The 17,863-nt window shown below is 50.7% G+C and overlaps 7 non-coding genes and 11 pseudogenes across 7 annotated transcripts; all 18 read left to right on the top strand.

Moving 5' to 3' along the window:
• The first annotated feature begins 52 nt into the window (after window positions 1-52).
• Window positions 53-170, top strand: LOC134578925 (5S ribosomal RNA; annotated as a pseudogene).
• Window positions 171-941: 771 nt separating this feature from the next.
• Window positions 942-1,060, top strand: LOC134577578 (5S ribosomal RNA). The gene has a single exon (XR_010086045.1). It is a non-coding gene; the product is annotated as a 5S ribosomal RNA (ribosomal RNA).
• A 1,021-nt stretch (window positions 1,061-2,081) lies between these two features.
• Window positions 2,082-2,200, top strand: LOC134577834 (5S ribosomal RNA; annotated as a pseudogene).
• A 794-nt stretch (window positions 2,201-2,994) lies between these two features.
• On the top strand, window positions 2,995-3,113 carry LOC134577531 (5S ribosomal RNA). The gene has a single exon (XR_010086035.1). It is a non-coding gene; the product is annotated as a 5S ribosomal RNA (ribosomal RNA).
• A 1,030-nt stretch (window positions 3,114-4,143) lies between these two features.
• LOC134577829 (5S ribosomal RNA) lies at window positions 4,144-4,262 on the top strand (annotated as a pseudogene).
• A 771-nt stretch (window positions 4,263-5,033) lies between these two features.
• Window positions 5,034-5,152, top strand: LOC134577468 (5S ribosomal RNA). Its single transcript, XR_010086017.1, has one exon. It is a non-coding gene; the product is annotated as a 5S ribosomal RNA (ribosomal RNA).
• A 1,029-nt stretch (window positions 5,153-6,181) lies between these two features.
• Window positions 6,182-6,300, top strand: LOC134578764 (5S ribosomal RNA; annotated as a pseudogene).
• Window positions 6,301-7,071: 771 nt separating this feature from the next.
• On the top strand, window positions 7,072-7,190 carry LOC134577410 (5S ribosomal RNA). Its single transcript, XR_010086003.1, has one exon. It is a non-coding gene; the product is annotated as a 5S ribosomal RNA (ribosomal RNA).
• Window positions 7,191-8,234: 1,044 nt separating this feature from the next.
• Window positions 8,235-8,353, top strand: LOC134578758 (5S ribosomal RNA; annotated as a pseudogene).
• Window positions 8,354-9,101: 748 nt separating this feature from the next.
• On the top strand, window positions 9,102-9,220 carry LOC134577526 (5S ribosomal RNA). The gene has a single exon (XR_010086034.1). It is a non-coding gene; the product is annotated as a 5S ribosomal RNA (ribosomal RNA).
• A 1,045-nt stretch (window positions 9,221-10,265) lies between these two features.
• LOC134578751 (5S ribosomal RNA) lies at window positions 10,266-10,384 on the top strand (annotated as a pseudogene).
• A 771-nt stretch (window positions 10,385-11,155) lies between these two features.
• LOC134577347 (5S ribosomal RNA) lies at window positions 11,156-11,274 on the top strand. Its single transcript, XR_010085990.1, has one exon. It is a non-coding gene; the product is annotated as a 5S ribosomal RNA (ribosomal RNA).
• A 1,030-nt stretch (window positions 11,275-12,304) lies between these two features.
• LOC134577717 (5S ribosomal RNA) lies at window positions 12,305-12,423 on the top strand (annotated as a pseudogene).
• Window positions 12,424-13,206: 783 nt separating this feature from the next.
• Window positions 13,207-13,315, top strand: LOC134578669 (5S ribosomal RNA; annotated as a pseudogene).
• Window positions 13,316-14,344: 1,029 nt separating this feature from the next.
• LOC134577821 (5S ribosomal RNA) lies at window positions 14,345-14,463 on the top strand (annotated as a pseudogene).
• Window positions 14,464-15,246: 783 nt separating this feature from the next.
• Window positions 15,247-15,355, top strand: LOC134577700 (5S ribosomal RNA; annotated as a pseudogene).
• A 1,013-nt stretch (window positions 15,356-16,368) lies between these two features.
• LOC134578919 (5S ribosomal RNA) lies at window positions 16,369-16,486 on the top strand (annotated as a pseudogene).
• Window positions 16,487-17,261: 775 nt separating this feature from the next.
• Window positions 17,262-17,380, top strand: LOC134577284 (5S ribosomal RNA). The gene has a single exon (XR_010085976.1). It is a non-coding gene; the product is annotated as a 5S ribosomal RNA (ribosomal RNA).
• The last annotated feature ends 483 nt before the right edge of the window (window positions 17,381-17,863 follow it).

The raw sequence follows: 17,863 nt of genomic DNA, 5'->3' as shown, positions 1-17,863 counted from the left end.
GTGGAAGGAGCCTGTGCGCAGGATAAGGGGAGGTAAAGGAAGCCCTGCTGTGGCCTACGCCATACCACCCTTAGCGCGCCCGATCTCGTCTGATCTCGGAAGCTAAGCAGGGTTGGGCCTGTTAGTACCTGTGATGGGAGACCATCTCGGAATACCAGGTGTTGTAGGCATTCAAACACTTTTCGCGCTCTCACTGCATCGCAGACCCAGAGCATGGCCAGTGGAGGCCTGCTGTCTTGTGCCCTTTTGCTGAAGAGGGAGAGGAGAGAGACAGAAAGATTGGGCTCCCGAACAGCACCGAGGGGCATGTTTTGTCAGCAGCGTGGGGCATGTTTTGTCAGCAGCGTGGGCCTGGTTCACTCTACACCCCAAAGCGCTGGAATGAAAAGGCCGCTGCTAGCTGTAGGCTAAAGTAGCCAAGCGGTGTGCACAGCCGAGTAGTGGAGCAACGTTTCCAAAGCAGCACTTGTGGCCTATCTTTAGCAAATTGGTTTTCAAAGGGCTACCATCCCCTGTGTTGCCAACAAACCCCTGTGACAACAGACAGCAGCTTGTCAGTCCGAAGCGGAGAGAGGATCAAGGAGCAAGGATCCTAGGCAGACGCCACGTGCCAATTTTGGGTTGAAGCAAGAGTTATTGCAGTGCGCTGTTGCTTCGAAGTGCGTCACGGCGCAGTCTCACCAGCTTTCTCTGAGACAGAGGTTAGGATTGCATTTCCGAGCAGATCTAGGAGACGCCTAAGTGCCAGCAGCTGCGCAGTGTAAAGGAAGGAGGTCACTTAGGAGTGTAGGGATAGAAGTAAGAAGTAGGCGTCAAGCGCATTTGTCAGTGGGCCCTTTGAGCAGTGAGTTGCAAGAGCAGCAAATGAAGAAGCTGGGAGGGAGGTAGGTGCCTGGGTGTTGAAGAACAGAATAAGAGGAGGTTAAAGGAGCCTAGTTTCTGCCTACGGCCATACCACCCTGAACACGCCCGATCTCGTCTGATCTCGGAAGCTAAGCAGGGTCGGGCCTGGTTAGTACTTGGATGGGAGACCGCCTGGGAATACCAGGTGTTGTAGGCTTTTGCTTTTTCGATCTCCTACCAGCAGGGGGCGATCTATGCTATGCAATTTCACATTCACTCATTCGGAGGATTTCTTTTTTTTTTTTTTTTTTTTTTTTAAACACACATTTCTTTTCTGGCTTTACGTTTCAGTGTGGCGTTTTTTTCTTTCTTTCTTTCTTTCTTTCTTTCTCTCTCGCTTTCTTTTTCTTTTTCCTTCTCTCGTGTTTCTGGACACGAGTAACGAGGCAACAATACAATGTCTTTGAGTGATACAGGATAGAGAGAAGTGGGCAAGCACAAGTCAGTGTTACGGTGGTAAAGTGTCGGTCACAGCAACAACAAAAAACTAAATCAATGCGGTTGGTGATAGGATATGACGCGGTCCAAGAGAAAAGCAGCATTTAAAAAACAAAAAAAGAGAAATGTACAGATATTTCACTTCCATCTATCCACACATACATTGCAGGATGGCAGGCAGAAGTGACATTTAAGTTCAAGCCATAAGCAAGGCTTTCTATACTCCACTACTACGCAGTGCCGGGGCACCACGTAACGACCAGCACAGCCTCTAAAGCACATGCTAGGACCGCAAGGCAGGGCAGACGGGAGACGTATTTGCGCCAGCAGCTGAGCAATCCAAAAGAAGGGCGATGCTTGCAAGTGTATGTGCCCAATCAAGCAGCGGGCCCCAAGCACTTTTAGCCCGCATTACGTAATGCGCGCCGACAAGACTGGTTCCTAACAGTACTGGAGGCAACAGGGCTTCGCTTGCTTTCCCCCTAAAAGACCTAGGAAGCTACAAGTTGGCAGACCCAGGCTCGGCCTGCAGGAAAGAGGCAAAAAGAAAAGGGGGCGCCTAAAAGGCCGCTGCCACTACAGACTGAGCAAGAAGGACCGGGCGGGCTGAAAGACACATGCTCCAGCAGTGAACAAAAGCAACCAGCACTAGCAGCAGCAGCAGCAGCAACAACAAAGGCGGCATCGGGTGGAAGGAGCCTGTGCGCAGGATAAGGGGAGGTAAAGGAAGCCCTGCTGTGGCCTACGCCATACCACCCTTAGCGCGCCCGATCTCGTCTGATCTCGGAAGCTAAGCAGGGTTGGGCCTGGTTAGTACCTGTGATGGGAGACCATCTCGGAATACCAGGTGTTGTAGGCATTCGAACACTTTTCGCGCTCTCACTGCATCGCAGACCCAGAGCATGGCCAGTGGAGGCCTGCTGTCTTGTGCCCTTTTGCTGAAGAGGGAGAGGAGAGGGACAGAAAGATTGGGCTCCCGAACAGCACCGAGGGGCATGTTTTGTCAGCAGCGTGGGGCATGTTTTGTCAGCAGCGTGGGGCATGTTTTGTCAGCAGCGTGGGCCTGGTTCACTCTACACCCCAAAGCGCTGGAATGAAAAGGCCGCTGCTAGCTGTAGGCTAAAGTAGCCAAGCGGTGTGCACAGCCGAGTAGTGGAGCAACGTTTCCAAAGCAGCACTTGTGGCCTATCTTTAGCAAATTGGTTTTCAAAGGGCTACCATCCCCTGTGTTGCCAACAAACCCCTGTGACAACAGACAGCAGCTTGTCAGTCCGAAGCGGAGAGAGGATCAAGGAGCAAGGATCCTAGGCAGACGCCACGTGCCAATTTTGGGTTGAAGCAAGAGTTATTGCAGTGCGCTGTTGCTTCGAAGTGCGTCACGGCGCAGTCTCACCAGCTTTCTCTGAGACAGAGGTTAGGATTGCATTTCCGAGCAGATCTAGGAGAGGCCTAAGTGCCAGCAGCTGCGCAGTGTAAAGGAAGGAGGTCACTTAGGAGTGTAGGGATAGAAGTAAGAAGTAGGCGTCAAGCGCATTTGTCAGTGGGCCCTTTGAGCAGTGAGTTGCAAGAGCAGCAAATGAAGAAGCTGGGAGGGAGGTAGGTGCCTGGGTGTTGAAGAACAGAATAAGAGGAGGTTAAAGGAGCCTAGTTTCTGCCTACGGCCATACCACCCTGAACACGCCCGATCTCGTCTGATCTCGGAAGCTAAGCAGGGTCGGGCCTGGTTAGTACTTGGATGGGAGACCGCCTGGGAATACCAGGTGTTGTAGGCTTTTGCTTTTTCGATCTCCTACCAGCAGGGGGCGATCTACGCTATGCAATTTCACATTCACTCATTCGGAGGATTTCTTTTTTTTTTTTTTTTTTTTTTTTTAAACACACATTTCTTTTCTGGCTTTACGTTTCAGTGTGGCGTTTTTTTCTTTCTTTCTTTCTTTCTTTCTTTCTTTCTTTCTCTCTCGCTTTCTTTTTCTTTTTCCTTCTCTCGTGTTTCTGGACACGAGTAACGAGGCAACAATACAATGTCTTTGAGTGATACAGGATAGAGAGAAGTGGGCAAGCACAAGTCAGTGTTACGGTGGTAAAGTGTCGGTCACAGCAACAACAAAAAACTAAATCAATGCGGTTGGTGATAGGATATGACGCGGTCCAAGAGAAAAGCAGCATTTAAAAAACAAAAAAAGAGAAATGTACAGATATTTCACTTCCATCTATCCACACATACATTGCAGGATGGCAGGCAGAAGTGACATTTAAGTGCAAGCCATAAGCAAGGCTTTCTATACTCCACTACTACGCAGTGCCGGGGCACCACATAACGACCAGCACAGCCTCTAAAGCACATGCTAGGACCGCAAGGCAGGGCAGACGGGAGACGTATTTGCGCCAGCAGCTGAGCAATCCAAAAGAAGGGCGATGCTTGCAAGTGTATGTGCCCAATCAAGCAGCGGGCCCCAAGCACTTTTAGCCCGCATTACGTAATGCGCGCCGACAAGACTGGTTCCTAACAGTACTGGAGGCAACAGGGCTTCGCTTGCTTTCCCCCTAAAAGACCTAGGAAGCTACAAGTTGGCAGACCCAGGCTCGGCCTGCAGGAAAGAGGCAAAAAGAAAAGGGGGCGCCTAAAAGGCCGCTGCCACTACAGACTGAGCAAGAAGGACCGGGCGGGCTGAAAGACACATGCTCCAGCAGTGAACAAAAGCAACCAGCACTAGCAGCAGCAGCAGCAGCAACAACAAAGGCGGCATCGGGTGGAAGGAGCCTGTGCGCAGGATAAGGGGAGGTAAAGGAAGCCCTGCTGTGGCCTACGCCATACCACCCTTAGCGCGCCCGATCTCGTCTGATCTCGGAAGCTAAGCAGGGTTGGGCCTGGTTAGTACCTGTGATGGGAGACCATCTCGGAATACCAGGTGTTGTAGGCATTCGAACACTTTTCGCGCTCTCACTGCATCGCAGACCCAGAGCATGGCCAGTGGAGGCCTGCTGTCTTGTGCCCTTTTGCTGAAGAGGGAGAGGAGAGGGACAGAAAGATTGGGCTCCCGAACAGCACCGAGGGGCATGTTTTGTCAGCAGCGTGGGGCATGTTTTGTCAGCAGCGTGGGCCTGGTTCACTCTACACCCCAAAGCGCTGGAATGAAAAGGCGGCTGCTAGCTGTAGGCTAAAGTAGCCAAGCGGTGTGCACAGCCGAGTAGTGGAGCAACGTTTCCAAAGCAGCACTTGTGGCCTATCTTTAGCAAATTGGTTTTCAAAGGGCTACCATCCCCTGTGTTGCCAACAAACCCCTGTGACAACAGACAGCAGCTTGTCAGTCCGAAGCAGAGAGAGGATCAAGGAGCAAGGATCCTAGGCAGACGCCACGTGCCAATTTTGGGTTGAAGCAAGAGTTATTGCAGTGCGCTGTTGCTTCGAAGTGCGTCACGGCGCAGTCTCACCAGCTTTCTCTGAGACAGAGGTTAGGATTGCATTTCCGAGCAGATCTAGGAGACGCCTAAGTGCCAGCAGCTGCGCAGTGTAAAGGAAGGAGGTCACTTAGGAGTGTAGGGATAGAAGTAAGAAGTAGGCGTCAAGCGCATTTGTCAGTGGGCCCTTTGAGCAGTGAGTTGCAAGAGCAGCAAATGAAGAAGCTGGGAGGGAGGTAGGTGCCTGGGTGTTGAAGAACAGAATAAGAGGAGGTTAAAGGAGCCTAGTTTCTGCCTACGGCCATACCACCCTGAACACGCCCGATCTCGTCTGATCTCGGAAGCTAAGCAGGGTCGGGCCTGGTTAGTACTTGGATGGGAGACCGCCTGGGAATACCAGGTGTTGTAGGCTTTTGCTTTTTCGATCTCCTACCAGCAGGGGGCGATCTACGCTATGCAATTTCACATTCACTCATTCGGAGGATTTCTTTTTTTTTTTTTTTTTTTTTTTTAAACACACATTTCTTTTCTGGCTTTACGTTTCAGTGTGGCGTTTTTTTCTTTCTTTCTTTCTTTCTTTCTTTCTTTCTTTCTCTCTCGCTTTCTTTTTCTTTTTCCTTCTCTCGTGTTTCTGGACACGAGTAACGAGGCAACAATACAATGTCTTTGAGTGATACAGGATAGAGAGAAGTGGGCAAGCACAAGTCAGTGTTACGGTGGTAAAGTGTCGGTCACAGCAACAACAAAAAACTAAATCAATGCGGTTGGTGATAGGATATGACGCGGTCCAAGAGAAAAGCAGCATTTAAAAAACAAAAAAAGAGAAATGTACAGATATTTCACTTCCATCTATCCACACATACATTGCAGGATGGCAGGCAGAAGTGACATTTAAGTGCAAGCCATAAGCAAGGCTTTCTATACTCCACTACTACGCAGTGCCGGGGCACCACGTAACGACCAGCACAGCCTCTAAAGCACATGCTAGGACCGCAAGGCAGGGCAGACGGGAGACGTATTTGCGCCAGCAGCTGAGCAATCCAAAAGAAGGGCGATGCTTGCAAGTGTATGTGCCCAATCAAGCAGCGGGCCCCAAGCACTTTTAGCCCGCATTACGTAATGCGCGCCGACAAGACTGGTTCCTAACAGTACTGGAGGCAACAGGGCTTCGCTTGCTTTCCCCCTAAAAGACCTAGGAAGCTACAAGTTGGCAGACCCAGGCTCGGCCTGCAGGAAAGAGGCAAAAAGAAAAGGGGGCGCCTAAAAGGCCGCTGCCACTACAGACTGAGCAAGAAGGACCGGGCGGGCTGAAAGACACATGCTCCAGCAGTGAACAAAAGCAACCAGCACTAGCAGCAGCAGCAGCAGCAACAACAAAGGCGGCATCGGGTGGAAGGAGCCTGTGCGCAGGATAAGGGGAGGTAAAGGAAGCCCTGCTGTGGCCTACGCCATACCACCCTTAGCGCGCCCGATCTTGTCTGATCTCGGAAGCTAAGCAGGGTTGGGCCTGGTTAGTACCTGTGATGGGAGACCATCTCGGAATACCAGGTGTTGTAGGCATTCGAACACTTTTCGCGCTCTCACTGCATCGCAGACCCAGAGCATGGCCAGTGGAGGCCTGCTGTCTTGTGCCCTTTTGCTGAAGAGGGAGAGGAGAGGGACAGAAAGATTGGGCTCCCGAACAGCACCGAGGGGCATGTTTTGTCAGCAGCGTGGGGCATGTTTTGTCAGCAGCGTGGGCCTGGTTCACTCTACACCCCAAAGCGCTGGAATGAAAAGGCGGCTGCTAGCTGTAGGCTAAAGTAGCCAAGCGGTGTGCACAGCCGAGTAGTGGAGCAACGTTTCCAAAGCAGCACTTGTGGCCTATCTTTAGCAAATTGGTTTTCAAAGGGCTACCATCCCCTGTGTTGCCAACAAACCCCTGTGACAACAGACAGCAGCTTGTCAGTCCGAAGCAGAGAGAGGATCAAGGAGCAAGGATCCTAGGCAGACGCCACGTGCCAATTTTGGGTTGAAGCAAGAGTTATTGCAGTGCGCTGTTGCTTCGAAGTGCGTCACGGCGCAGTCTCACCAGCTTTCTCTGAGACAGAGGTTAGGATTGCATTTCCGAGCAGATCTAGGAGACGCCTAAGTGCCAGCAGCTGCGCAGTGTAAAGGAAGGAGGTCACTTAGGAGTGTAGGGATAGAAGTAAGAAGTAGGCGTCAAGCGCATTTGTCAGTGGGCCCTTTGAGCAGTGAGTTGCAAGAGCAGCAAATGAAGAAGCTGGGAGGGAGGTAGGTGCCTGGGTGTTGAAGAACAGAATAAGAGGAGGTTAAAGGAGCCTAGTTTCTGCCTACGGCCATACCACCCTGAACACGCCCGATCTCGTCTGATCTCGGAAGCTAAGCAGGGTCGGGCCTGGTTAGTACTTGGATGGGAGACCGCCTGGGAATACCAGGTGTTGTAGGCTTTTGCTTTTTCGATCTCCTACCAGCAGGGGGCGATCTACGCTATGCAATTTCACATTCACTCATTCGGAGGATTTCTTTTTTTTTTTTTTTTTTTTTTTTAAACACACATTTCTTTTCTGGCTTTACGTTTCAGTGTGGCGTTTTTTTCTTTCTTTCTTTCTTTCTTTCTTTCTTTCTTTCTTTCTTTCTTTCTCTCTCGCTTTCTTTTTCTTTTTCCTTCTCTCGTGTTTCTGGACACGAGTAACGAGGCAACAATACAATGTCTTTGAGTGATACAGGATAGAGAGAAGTGGGCAAGCACAAGTCAGTGTTACGGTGGTAAAGTGTCGGTCACAGCAACAACAAAAAACTAAATCAATGCGGTTGGTGATAGGATATGACGCGGTCCAAGAGAAAAGCAGCATTTAAAAAACAAAAAAAGAGAAATGTACAGATATTTCACTTCCATCTATCCACACATACATTGCAGGATGGCAGGCAGAAGTGACATTTAAGTGCAAGCCATAAGCAAGGCTTTCTATACTCCACTACTACGCAGTGCCGGGGCACCACGTAACGACCAGCACAGCCTCTAAAGCACATGCTAGGACCGCAAGGCAGGGCAGACGGGAGACGTATTTGCGCCAGCAGCTGAGCAATCCAAAAGAAGGGCGATGCTTGCAAGTGTATGTGCCCAATCAAGCAGCGGGCCCCAAGCACTTTTAGCCCGCATTACGTAATGCGCGCCGACAAGACTGGTTCCTAACAGTACTGGAGGCAACAGGGCTTCGCTTGCTTTCCCCCTAAAAGACCTAGGAAGCTACAAGTTGGCAGACCCAGGCTCGGCCTGCAGGAAAGAGGCAAAAAGAAAAGGGGGCGCCTAAAAGGCCGCTGCCACTACAGACTGAGCAAGAAGGACCGGGCGGGCTGAAAGACACATGCTCCAGCAGTGAACAAAAGCAACCAGCACTAGCAGCAGCAGCAGCAGCAGCAACAACAAAGGCGGCATCGGGTGGAAGGAGCCTGTGCGCAGGATAAGGGGAGGTAAAGGAAGCCCTGCTGTGGCCTACGCCATACCACCCTTAGCGCGCCCGATCTTGTCTGATCTCGGAAGCTAAGCAGGGTTGGGCCTGGTTAGTACCTGTGATGGGAGACCATCTCGGAATACCAGGTGTTGTAGGCATTCGAACACTTTTCGCGCTCTCACTGCATCGCAGACCCAGAGCATGGCCAGTGGAGGCCTGCTGTCTTGTGCCCTTTTGCTGAAGAGGGAGAGGAGAGGGACAGAAAGATTGGGCTCCCGAACAGCACCGAGGGGCATGTTTTGTCAGCAGCGTGGGCCTGGTTCACTCTACACCCCAAAGCGCTGGAATGAAAAGGCGGCTGCTAGCTGTAGGCTAAAGTAGCCAAGCGGTGTGCACAGCCGAGTAGTGGAGCAACGTTTCCAAAGCAGCACTTGTGGCCTATCTTTAGCAAATTGGTTTTCAAAGGGCTACCATCCCCTGTGTTGCCAACAAACCCCTGTGACAACAGACAGCAGCTTGTCAGTCCGAAGCAGAGAGAGGATCAAGGAGCAAGGATCCTAGGCAGACGCCACGTGCCAATTTTGGGTTGAAGCAAGAGTTATTGCAGTGCGCTGTTGCTTCAAAGTGCGTCACGGCGCAGTCTCACCAGCTTTCTCTGAGACAGAGGTTAGGATTGCATTTCCGAGCAGATCTAGGAGACGCCTAAGTGCCAGCAGCTGCGCAGTGTAAAGGAAGGAGGTCACTTAGGAGTGTAGGGATAGAAGTAAGAAGTAGGCGTCAAGCGCATTTGTCAGTGGGCCCTTTGAGCAGTGAGTTGCAAGAGCAGCAAATGAAGAAGCTGGGAGGGAGGTAGGTGCCTGGGTGTTGAAGAACAGAATAAGAGGAGGTTAAAGGAGCCTAGTTTCTGCCTACGGCCATACCACCCTGAACACGCCCAATCTCGTCTGATCTCGGAAGCTAAGCAGGGTCGGGCCTGGTTAGTACTTGGATGGGAGACCGCCTGGGAATACCAGGTGTTGTAGGCTTTTGCTTTTTCGATCTCCTACCAGCAGGGGGCGATCTACGCTATGCAATTTCACATTCACTCATTCGGAGGATTTCTTTTTTTTTTTTTTTTTTTTTTTTAAACACACATTTCTTTTCTGGCTTTACGTTTCAGTGTGGCGTTTTTTTCTTTCTTTCTTTCTTTCTTTCTTTCTTTCTTTCTTTCTTTCTTTCTTTCTCTCTCGCTTTCTTTTTCTTTTTCCTTCTCTCGTGTTTCTGGACACGAGTAACGAGGCAACAATACAATGTCTTTGAGTGATACAGGATAGAGAGAAGTGGGCAAGCACAAGTCAGTGTTACGGTGGTAAAGTGTCGGTCACAGCAACAACAAAAAACTAAATCAATGCGGTTGGTGATAGGATATGACGCGGTCCAAGAGAAAAGCAGCATTTAAAAAACAAAAAAAGAGAAATGTACAGATATTTCACTTCCATCTATCCACACATACATTGCAGGATGGCAGGCAGAAGTGACATTTAAGTGCAAGCCATAAGCAAGGCTTTCTATACTCCACTACTACGCAGTGCCGGGGCACCACGTAACGACCAGCACAGCCTCTAAAGCACATGCTAGGACCGCAAGGCAGGGCAGACGGGAGACGTATTTGCGCCAGCAGCTGAGCAATCCAAAAGAAGGGCGATGCTTGCAAGTGTATGTGCCCAATCAAGCAGCGGGCCCCAAGCACTTTTAGCCCGCATTACGTAATGCGCGCCGACAAGACTGGTTCCTAACAGTACTGGAGGCAACAGGGCTTCGCTTGCTTTCCCCCTAAAAGACCTAGGAAGCTACAAGTTGGCAGACCCAGGCTCGGCCTGCAGGAAAGAGGCAAAAAGAAAAGGGGGCGCCTAAAAGGCCGCTGCCACTACAGACTGAGCAAGAAGGACCGGGCGGGCTGAAAGACACATGCTCCAGCAGTGAACAAAAGCAACCAGCACTAGCAGCAGCAGCAGCAGCAACAACAAAGGCGGCATCGGGTGGAAGGAGCCTGTGCGCAGGATAAGGGGAGGTAAAGGAAGCCCTGCTGTGGCCTACGCCATACCACCCTTAGCGCGCCCGATCTTGTCTGATCTCGGAAGCTAAGCAGGGTTGGGCCTGGTTAGTACCTGTGATGGGAGACCATCTCGGAATACCAGGTGTTGTAGGCATTCGAACACTTTTCGCGCTCTCACTGCATCGCAGACCCAGAGCATGGCCAGTGGAGGCCTGCTGTCTTGTGCCCTTTTGCTGAAGAGGGAGAGGAGAGGGACAGAAAGATTGGGCTCCCGAACAGCACCGAGGGGCATGTTTTGTCAGCAGCGTGGGGCATGTTTTGTCAGCAGCGTGGGCCTGGTTCACTCTACACCCCAAAGCGCTGGAATGAAAAGGCGGCTGCTAGCTGTAGGCTAAAGTAGCCAAGCGGTGTGCACAGCCGAGTAGTGGAGCAACGTTTCCAAAGCAGCACTTGTGGCCTATCTTTAGCAAATTGGTTTTCAAAGGGCTACCATCCCCTGTGTTGCCAACAAACCCCTGTGACAACAGACAGCAGCTTGTCAGTCCGAAGCAGAGAGAGGATCAAGGAGCAAGGATCCTAGGCAGACGCCACGTGCCAATTTTGGGTTGAAGCAAGAGTTATTGCAGTGCGCTGTTGCTTCGAAGTGCGTCACGGCGCAGTCTCACCAGCTTTCTCTGAGACAGAGGTTAGGATTGCATTTCCGAGCAGATCTAGGAGACGCCTAAGTGCCAGCAGCTGCGCAGTGTAAAGGAAGGAGGTCACTTAGGAGTGTAGGGATAGAAGTAAGAAGTAGGCGTCAAGCGCATTTGTCAGTGGGCCCTTTGAGCAGTGAGTTGCAAGAGCAGCAAATGAAGAAGCTGGGAGGGAGGTAGGTGCCTGGGTGTTGAAGAACAGAATAAGAGGAGGTTAAAGGAGCCTAGTTTCTGCCTACGGCCATACCACCCTGAACACGCCCGATCTCGTCTGATCTCGGAAGCTAAGCAGGGTCGGGCCTGGTTAGTACTTGGATGGGAGACCGCCTGGGAATACCAGGTGTTGTAGGCTTTTGCTTTTTCGATCTCCTACCAGCAGGGGGCGATCTACGCTATGCAATTTCACATTCACTCATTCGGAGGATTTCTTTTTTTTTTTTTTTTTTTTTTTAAACACACATTTCTTTTCTGGCTTTACGTTTCAGTGTGGCGTTTTTTTCTTTCTTTCTTTCTTTCTTTCTTTCTTTCTTTCTTTCTTTCTCTCTCGCTTTCTTTTTCTTTTTCCTTCTCTCGTGTTTCTGGACACGAGTAACGAGGCAACAATACAATGTCTTTGAGTGATACAGGATAGAGAGAAGTGGGCAAGCACAAGTCAGTGTTACGGTGGTAAAGTGTCGGTCACAGCAACAACAAAAAACTAAATCAATGCGGTTGGTGATAGGATATGACGCGGTCCAAGAGAAAAGCAGCATTTAAAAAACAAAAAAAGAGAAATGTACAGATATTTCACTTCCATCTATCCACACATACATTGCAGGATGGCAGGCAGAAGTGACATTTAAGTGCAAGCCATAAGCAAGGCTTTCTATACTCCACTACTACGCAGTGCCGGGGCACCACGTAACGACCAGCACAGCCTCTAAAGCACATGCTAGGACCGCAAGGCAGGGCAGACGGGAGACGTATTTGCGCCAGCAGCTGAGCAATCCAAAAGAAGGGCGATGCTTGCAAGTGTATGTGCCCAATCAAGCAGCGGGCCCCAAGCACTTTTAGCCCGCATTACGTAATGCGCGCCGACAAGACTGGTTCCTAACAGTACTGGAGGCAACAGGGCTTCGCTTGCTTTCCCCCTAAAAGACCTAGGAAGCTACAAGTTGGCAGACCCAGGCTCGGCCTGCAGGAAAGAGGCAAAAAGAAAAGGGGGCGCCTAAAAGGCCGCTGCCACTACAGACTGAGCAAGAAGGACCGGGCGGGCTGAAAGACACATGCTCCAGCAGTGAACAAAAGCAACCAGCACTAGCAGCAGCAGCAACAACAAAGGCGGCATCGGGTGGAAGGAGCCTGTGCGCAGGATAAGGGGAGGTAAAGGAAGCCCTGCTGTGGCCTACGCCATACCACCCTTAGCGCACCCGATCTCGTCTGATCTCGGAAGCTAAGCAGGGTTGGGCCTGGTTAGTACCTGTGATGGGAGACCATCTCGGAATACCAGGTGTTGTAGGCATTCGAACACTTTTCGCGCTCTCACTGCATCGCAGACCCAGAGCATGGCCAGTGGAGGCCTGCTGTCTTGTGCCCTTTTGCTGAAGAGGGAGAGGAGAGGGACAGAAAGATTGGGCTCCCGAACAGCACCGAGGGGCATGTTTTGTCAGCAGCGTGGGGCATGTTTTGTCAGCAGCGTGGGCCTGGTTCACTCTACACCCCAAAGCGCTGGAATGAAAAGGCGGCTGCTAGCTGTAGGCTAAAGTAGCCAAGCGGTGTGCACAGCCGAGTAGTGGAGCAACGTTTCCAAAGCAGCACTTGTGGCCTATCTTTAGCAAATTGGTTTTCAAAGGGCTACCATCCCCTGTGTTGCCAACAAACCCCTGTGACAACAGACAGCAGCTTGTCAGTCCGAAGCAGAGAGAGGATCAAGGAGCAAGGATCCTAGGCAGACGCCACGTGCCAATTTTGGGTTGAAGCAAGAGTTATTGCAGTGCGCTGTTGCTTCGAAGTGCGTCACGGCGCAGTCTCACCAGCTTTCTCTGAGACAGAGGTTAGGATTGCATTTCCGAGCAGATCTAGGAGAGGCCTAAGTGCCAGCAGCTGCGCAGTGTAAAGGAAGGAGGTCACTTAGGAGTGTAGGGATAGAAGTAAGAAGTAGGCGTCAAGCGCATTTGTCAGTGGGCCCTTTGAGCAGTGAGTTGCAAGAGCAGCAAATGAAGAAGCTGGGAGGGAGGGAGGGAGGGAGGTAGGTGCCTGGGTGTTGAAGAACAGAATAAGAGGAGGTTAAAGGAGCCTAGTTTCTGCCTACGGCCATACCACCCTGAACAAGCCTGATCTCGGAAGCTAAGCAGGGTCGGGCCTGGTTAGTACTTGGATGGGAGACCGCCTGGGAATACCAGGTGTTGTAGGCTTTTGCTTTTTCGATCTCCTACCAGCAGGGGGCGATCTACGCTATGCAATTTCACATTCACTCATTCGGAGGATTTCTTTTTTTTTTTTTTTTTTTTAAACACACATTTCTTTTCTGGCTTTACGTTTCAGTGTGGCGTTTTTTTCTTTCTTTCTTTCTTTCTTTCTTTCTTTCTTTCTTTCTCTCTCGCTTTCTTTTTCTTTTTCCTTCTCTCGTGTTTCTGGACACGAGTAACGAGGCAACAATACAATGTCTTTGAGTGATACAGGATAGAGAGAAGTGGGCAAGCACAAGTCAGTGTTACGGTGGTAAAGTGTCGGTCACAGCAACAACAAAAAACTAAATCAATGCGGTTGGTGATAGGATATGACGCGGTCCAAGAGAAAAGCAGCATTTAAAAAACAAAAAAAGAGAAATGTACAGATATTTCACTTCCATCTATCCACACATACATTGCAGGATGGCAGGCAGAAGTGACATTTAAGTTCAAGCCATAAGCAAGGCTTTCTATACTCCACTACTACGCAGTGCCGGGGCACCACGTAACGACCAGCACAGCCTCTAAAGCACATGCTAGGACCGCAAGGCAGGGCAGATGGGAGACGTATTTGCGCCAGCAGCTGAGCAATCCAAAAGAAGGGCGATGCTTGCAAGTGTATGTGCCCAATCAAGCAGCGGGCCCCAAGCACTTTTAGCCCGCATTACGTAATGCGCGCCGACAAGACTGGTTCCTAACAGTACTGGAGGCAACAGGGCTTCGCTTGCTTTCCCCCTAAAAGACCTAGGAAGCTACAAGTTGGCAGACCCAGGCTCGGCCTGCAGGAAAGAGGCAAAAAGAAAAGGGGGCGCCTAAAAGGCCGCTGCCACTACAGACTGAGCAAGAAGGACCGGGCGGGCTGAAAGACACATGCTCCAGCAGTGAACAAAAGCAACCAGCACTAGCAGCAGCAGCAGCAGCAACAACAAAGGCGGCATTGGGTGGAAGGAGCCTGTGCGCAGGATAAGGGGAGGTAAAGGAAGCCCTGCTGTGGCCTACGCCATACCACCCTTAGCGCGCCCGATCTCGTCTGATCTCGGAAGCTAAGCAGGGTTGGGCCTGGTTAGTACCTGTGATGGGAGACCATCTCGGAATACCAGGTGTTGTAGGCATTCGAACACTTTTCGCGCTCTCACTGCATCGCAGACCCAGAGCATGGCCAGTGGAGGCCTGCTGTCTTGTGCCCTTTTGCTGAAGAGGGAGAGGAGAGGGACAGAAAGATTGGGCTCCCGAACAGCACCGAGGGGCATGTTTTGTCAGCAGCGTGGGGCATGTTTTGTCAGCAGCGTGGGCCTGGTTCACTCTACACCCCAAAGCGCTGGAATGAAAAGGCCGCTGCTAGCTGTAGGCTAAAGTAGCCAAGCGGTGTGCACAGCCGAGTAGTGGAGCAACGTTTCCAAAGCAGCACTTGTGGCCTATCTTTAGCAAATTGGTTTTCAAAGGGCTACCATCCCCTGTGTTGCCAACAAACCCCTGTGACAACAGACAGCAGCTTGTCAGTCCGAAGCGGAGAGAGGAGCAAGGATCAAGGATCCTAGGCAGACGCCACGTGCCAATTTTGGGTTGAAGCAAGAGTTATTGCAGTGCGCTGTTGCTTCGAAGTGCGTCACGGCGCAGTCTCACCAGCTTTCTCTGAGACAGAGGTTAGGATTGCATTTCCGAGCAGATCTAGGAGAGGCCTAAGTGCCAGCAGCTGCGCAGTGTAAAGGAAGGAGGTCACTTAGGAGTGTAGGGATAGAAGTAAGAAGTAGGCGTCAAGCGCATTTGTCAGTGGGCCCTTTGAGCAGTGAGTTGCAAGAGCAGCAAATGAAGAAGCTGGGAGGGAGGGAGGGAGGGAGGTAGGTGCCTGGGTGTTGAAGAACAGAATAAGAGGAGGTTAAAGGAGCCTAGTTTCTGCCTATGGCCATACCACCCTGAACACGCCTGATCTCGGAAGCTAAGCAGGGTCGGGCCTGGTTAGTACTTGGATGGGAGACCGCCTGGGAATACCAGGTGTTGTAGGCTTTTGCTTTTTCGATCTCCTACCAGCAGGGGGCGATCTACGCTATGCAATTTCACATTCACTCATTCGGAGGATTTCTTTCTTTTTTTTTTTTTTTTAAACACACATTTCTTTTCTGGCTTTACGTTTCAGTGTGGCGTTTTTTTCTTTCTTTCTTTCTTTCTTTCTCTCTCGCTTTCTTTTTCTTTTTCCTTCTCTCGTGTTTCTGGACACGAGTAACGAGGCAACAATACAATGTCTTTGAGTGATACAGGATAGAGAGAAGTGGGCAAGCACAAGTCAGTGCTACGGTGGTAAAGTGTCGGTCACAGCAACAACAAAAAACTAAATCAATGCGGTTGGTGATAGGATATGACGCGGTCCAAGAGAAAAGCAGCATTTAAAAAACAAAAAAAGAGAAATGTACAGATATTTCACTTCCATCTATCCACACATACATTGCAGGATGGCAGGCAGAAGTGACATTTAAGTGCAAGCCATAAGCAAGGCTTTCTATACTCCACTACTACGCAGTGCCGGGGCACCACGTAACGACCAGCACAGCCTCTAAAGCACATGCTAGGACCGCAAGGCAGGGCAGACGGGAGACGTATTTGCGCCAGCAGCTGAGCAATCCAAAAGAAGGGCGATGCTTGCAAGTGTATGTGCCCAATCAAGCAGCGGGCCCCAAGCACTTTTAGCCCGCATTACGTAATGCGCGCCGACAAGACTGGTTCCTAACAGTACTGGAGGCAACAGGGCTTCGCTTGCTTTCCCCCTAAAAGACCTAGGAAGCTACAAGTTGGCAGACCCAGGCTCGGCCTGCAGGAAAGAGGCAAAAAGAAAAGGGGGCGCCTAAAAGGCCGCTGCCACTACAGACTGAGCAAGAAGGACCGGGCGGGCTGAAAGACACATGCTCCAGCAGTGAACAAAAGCAACCAGCACTAGCAGCAGCAGCAGCAGCAACAACAAAGGCGGCATCGGGTGGAAGGAGCCTGTGCGCAGGATAAGGGGAGGTAAAGGAAGCCCTGCTGTGGCCTACGCCATACCACCCTTAGCGCGCCCGATCTCGTCTGATCTCGGAAGCTAAGCAGGGTTGGGCCTGTTAGTACCTGTGATGGGAGACCATCTCGGAATACCAGGTGTTGTAGGCATTCAAACACTTTTCGCGCTCTCACTGCATCGCAGACCCAGAGCATGGCCAGTGGAGGCCTGCTGTCTTGTGCCCTTTTGCTGAAGAGGGAGAGGAGAGGGACAGAAAGATTGGGCTCCCGAACAGCACCGAGGGGCATGTTTTGTCAGCAGCGTGGGGCATGTTTTGTCAGCAGCGTGGGCCTGGTTCACTCTACACCCCAAAGCGCTGGAATGAAAAGGCCGCTGCTAGCTGTAGGCTAAAGTAGCCAAGCGGTGTGCACAGCCGAGTAGTGGAGCAACGTTTCCAAAGCAGCACTTGTGGCCTATCTTTAGCAAATTGGTTTTCAAAGGGCTACCATCCCCTGTGTTGCCAACAAACCCCTGTGACAACAGACAGCAGCTTGTCAGTCCGAAGCGGAGAGAGGATCAAGGAGCAAGGATCCTAGGCAGACGCCACGTGCCAATTTTGGGTTGAAGCAAGAGTTATTGCAGTGCGCTGTTGCTTCGAAGTGCGTCACGGCGCAGTCTCACCAGCTTTCTCTGAGACAGAGGTTAGGATTGCATTTCCGAGCAGATCTAGGAGAGGCCTAAGTGCCAGCAGCTGCGCAGTGTAAAGGAAGGAGGTCACTTAGGAGTGTAGGGATAGAAGTAAGAAGTAGGCGTCAAGCGCATTTGTCAGTGGGCCCTTTGAGCAGTGAGTTGCAAGAGCAGCAAATGAAGAAGCTGGGAGGGAGGTAGGTGCGTGCCTGGGTGTTGAAGAACAGAATAAGAGGAGGTTAAAGGAGCCTAGTTTCTGCCTACGGCCATACCACCCTGAACACGCCCGATCTCGTCTGATCTCGGAAGCTAAGCAGGGTCGGGCCTGGTTAGTACTTGGATGGGAGACCGCCTGGGAATACCAGGTGTTGTAGGCTTTTGCTTTTTCGATCTCCTACCAGCAGGGGGCGATCTACGCTATGCAATTTCACATTCACTCATTCGGAGGATTTCTTTTTTTTTTTTTTTTTTTTTTTTAAACACACATTTCTTTTCTGGCTTTACGTTTCAGTGTGGCGTTTTTTTCTTTCTTTCTTTCTTTCTTTCTTTCTTTCTTTCTCTCTCGCTTTCTTTTTCTTTTTCCTTCTCTCGTGTTTCTGGACACGAGTAACGAGGCAACAATACAATGTCTTTGAGTGATACAGGATAGAGAGAAGTGGGCAAGCACAAGTCAGTGTTACGGTGGTAAAGTGTCGGTCACAGCAACAACAAAAAACTAAATCAATGCGGTTGGTGATAGGATATGACGCGGTCCAAGAGAAAAGCAGCATTTAAAAAACAAAAAAAGAGAAATGTACAGATATTTCACTTCCATCTATCCACACATACATTGCAGGATGGCAGGCAGAAGTGACATTTAA

This window comes from Pelobates fuscus, chromosome 1 (assembly GCF_036172605.1).
Source record: "Pelobates fuscus isolate aPelFus1 chromosome 1, aPelFus1.pri, whole genome shotgun sequence".
Classification (NCBI taxonomy): domain Eukaryota; kingdom Metazoa; phylum Chordata; class Amphibia; order Anura; family Pelobatidae; genus Pelobates; species Pelobates fuscus.
This window is presented reverse-complemented; position numbering and strand designations above follow the sequence as displayed.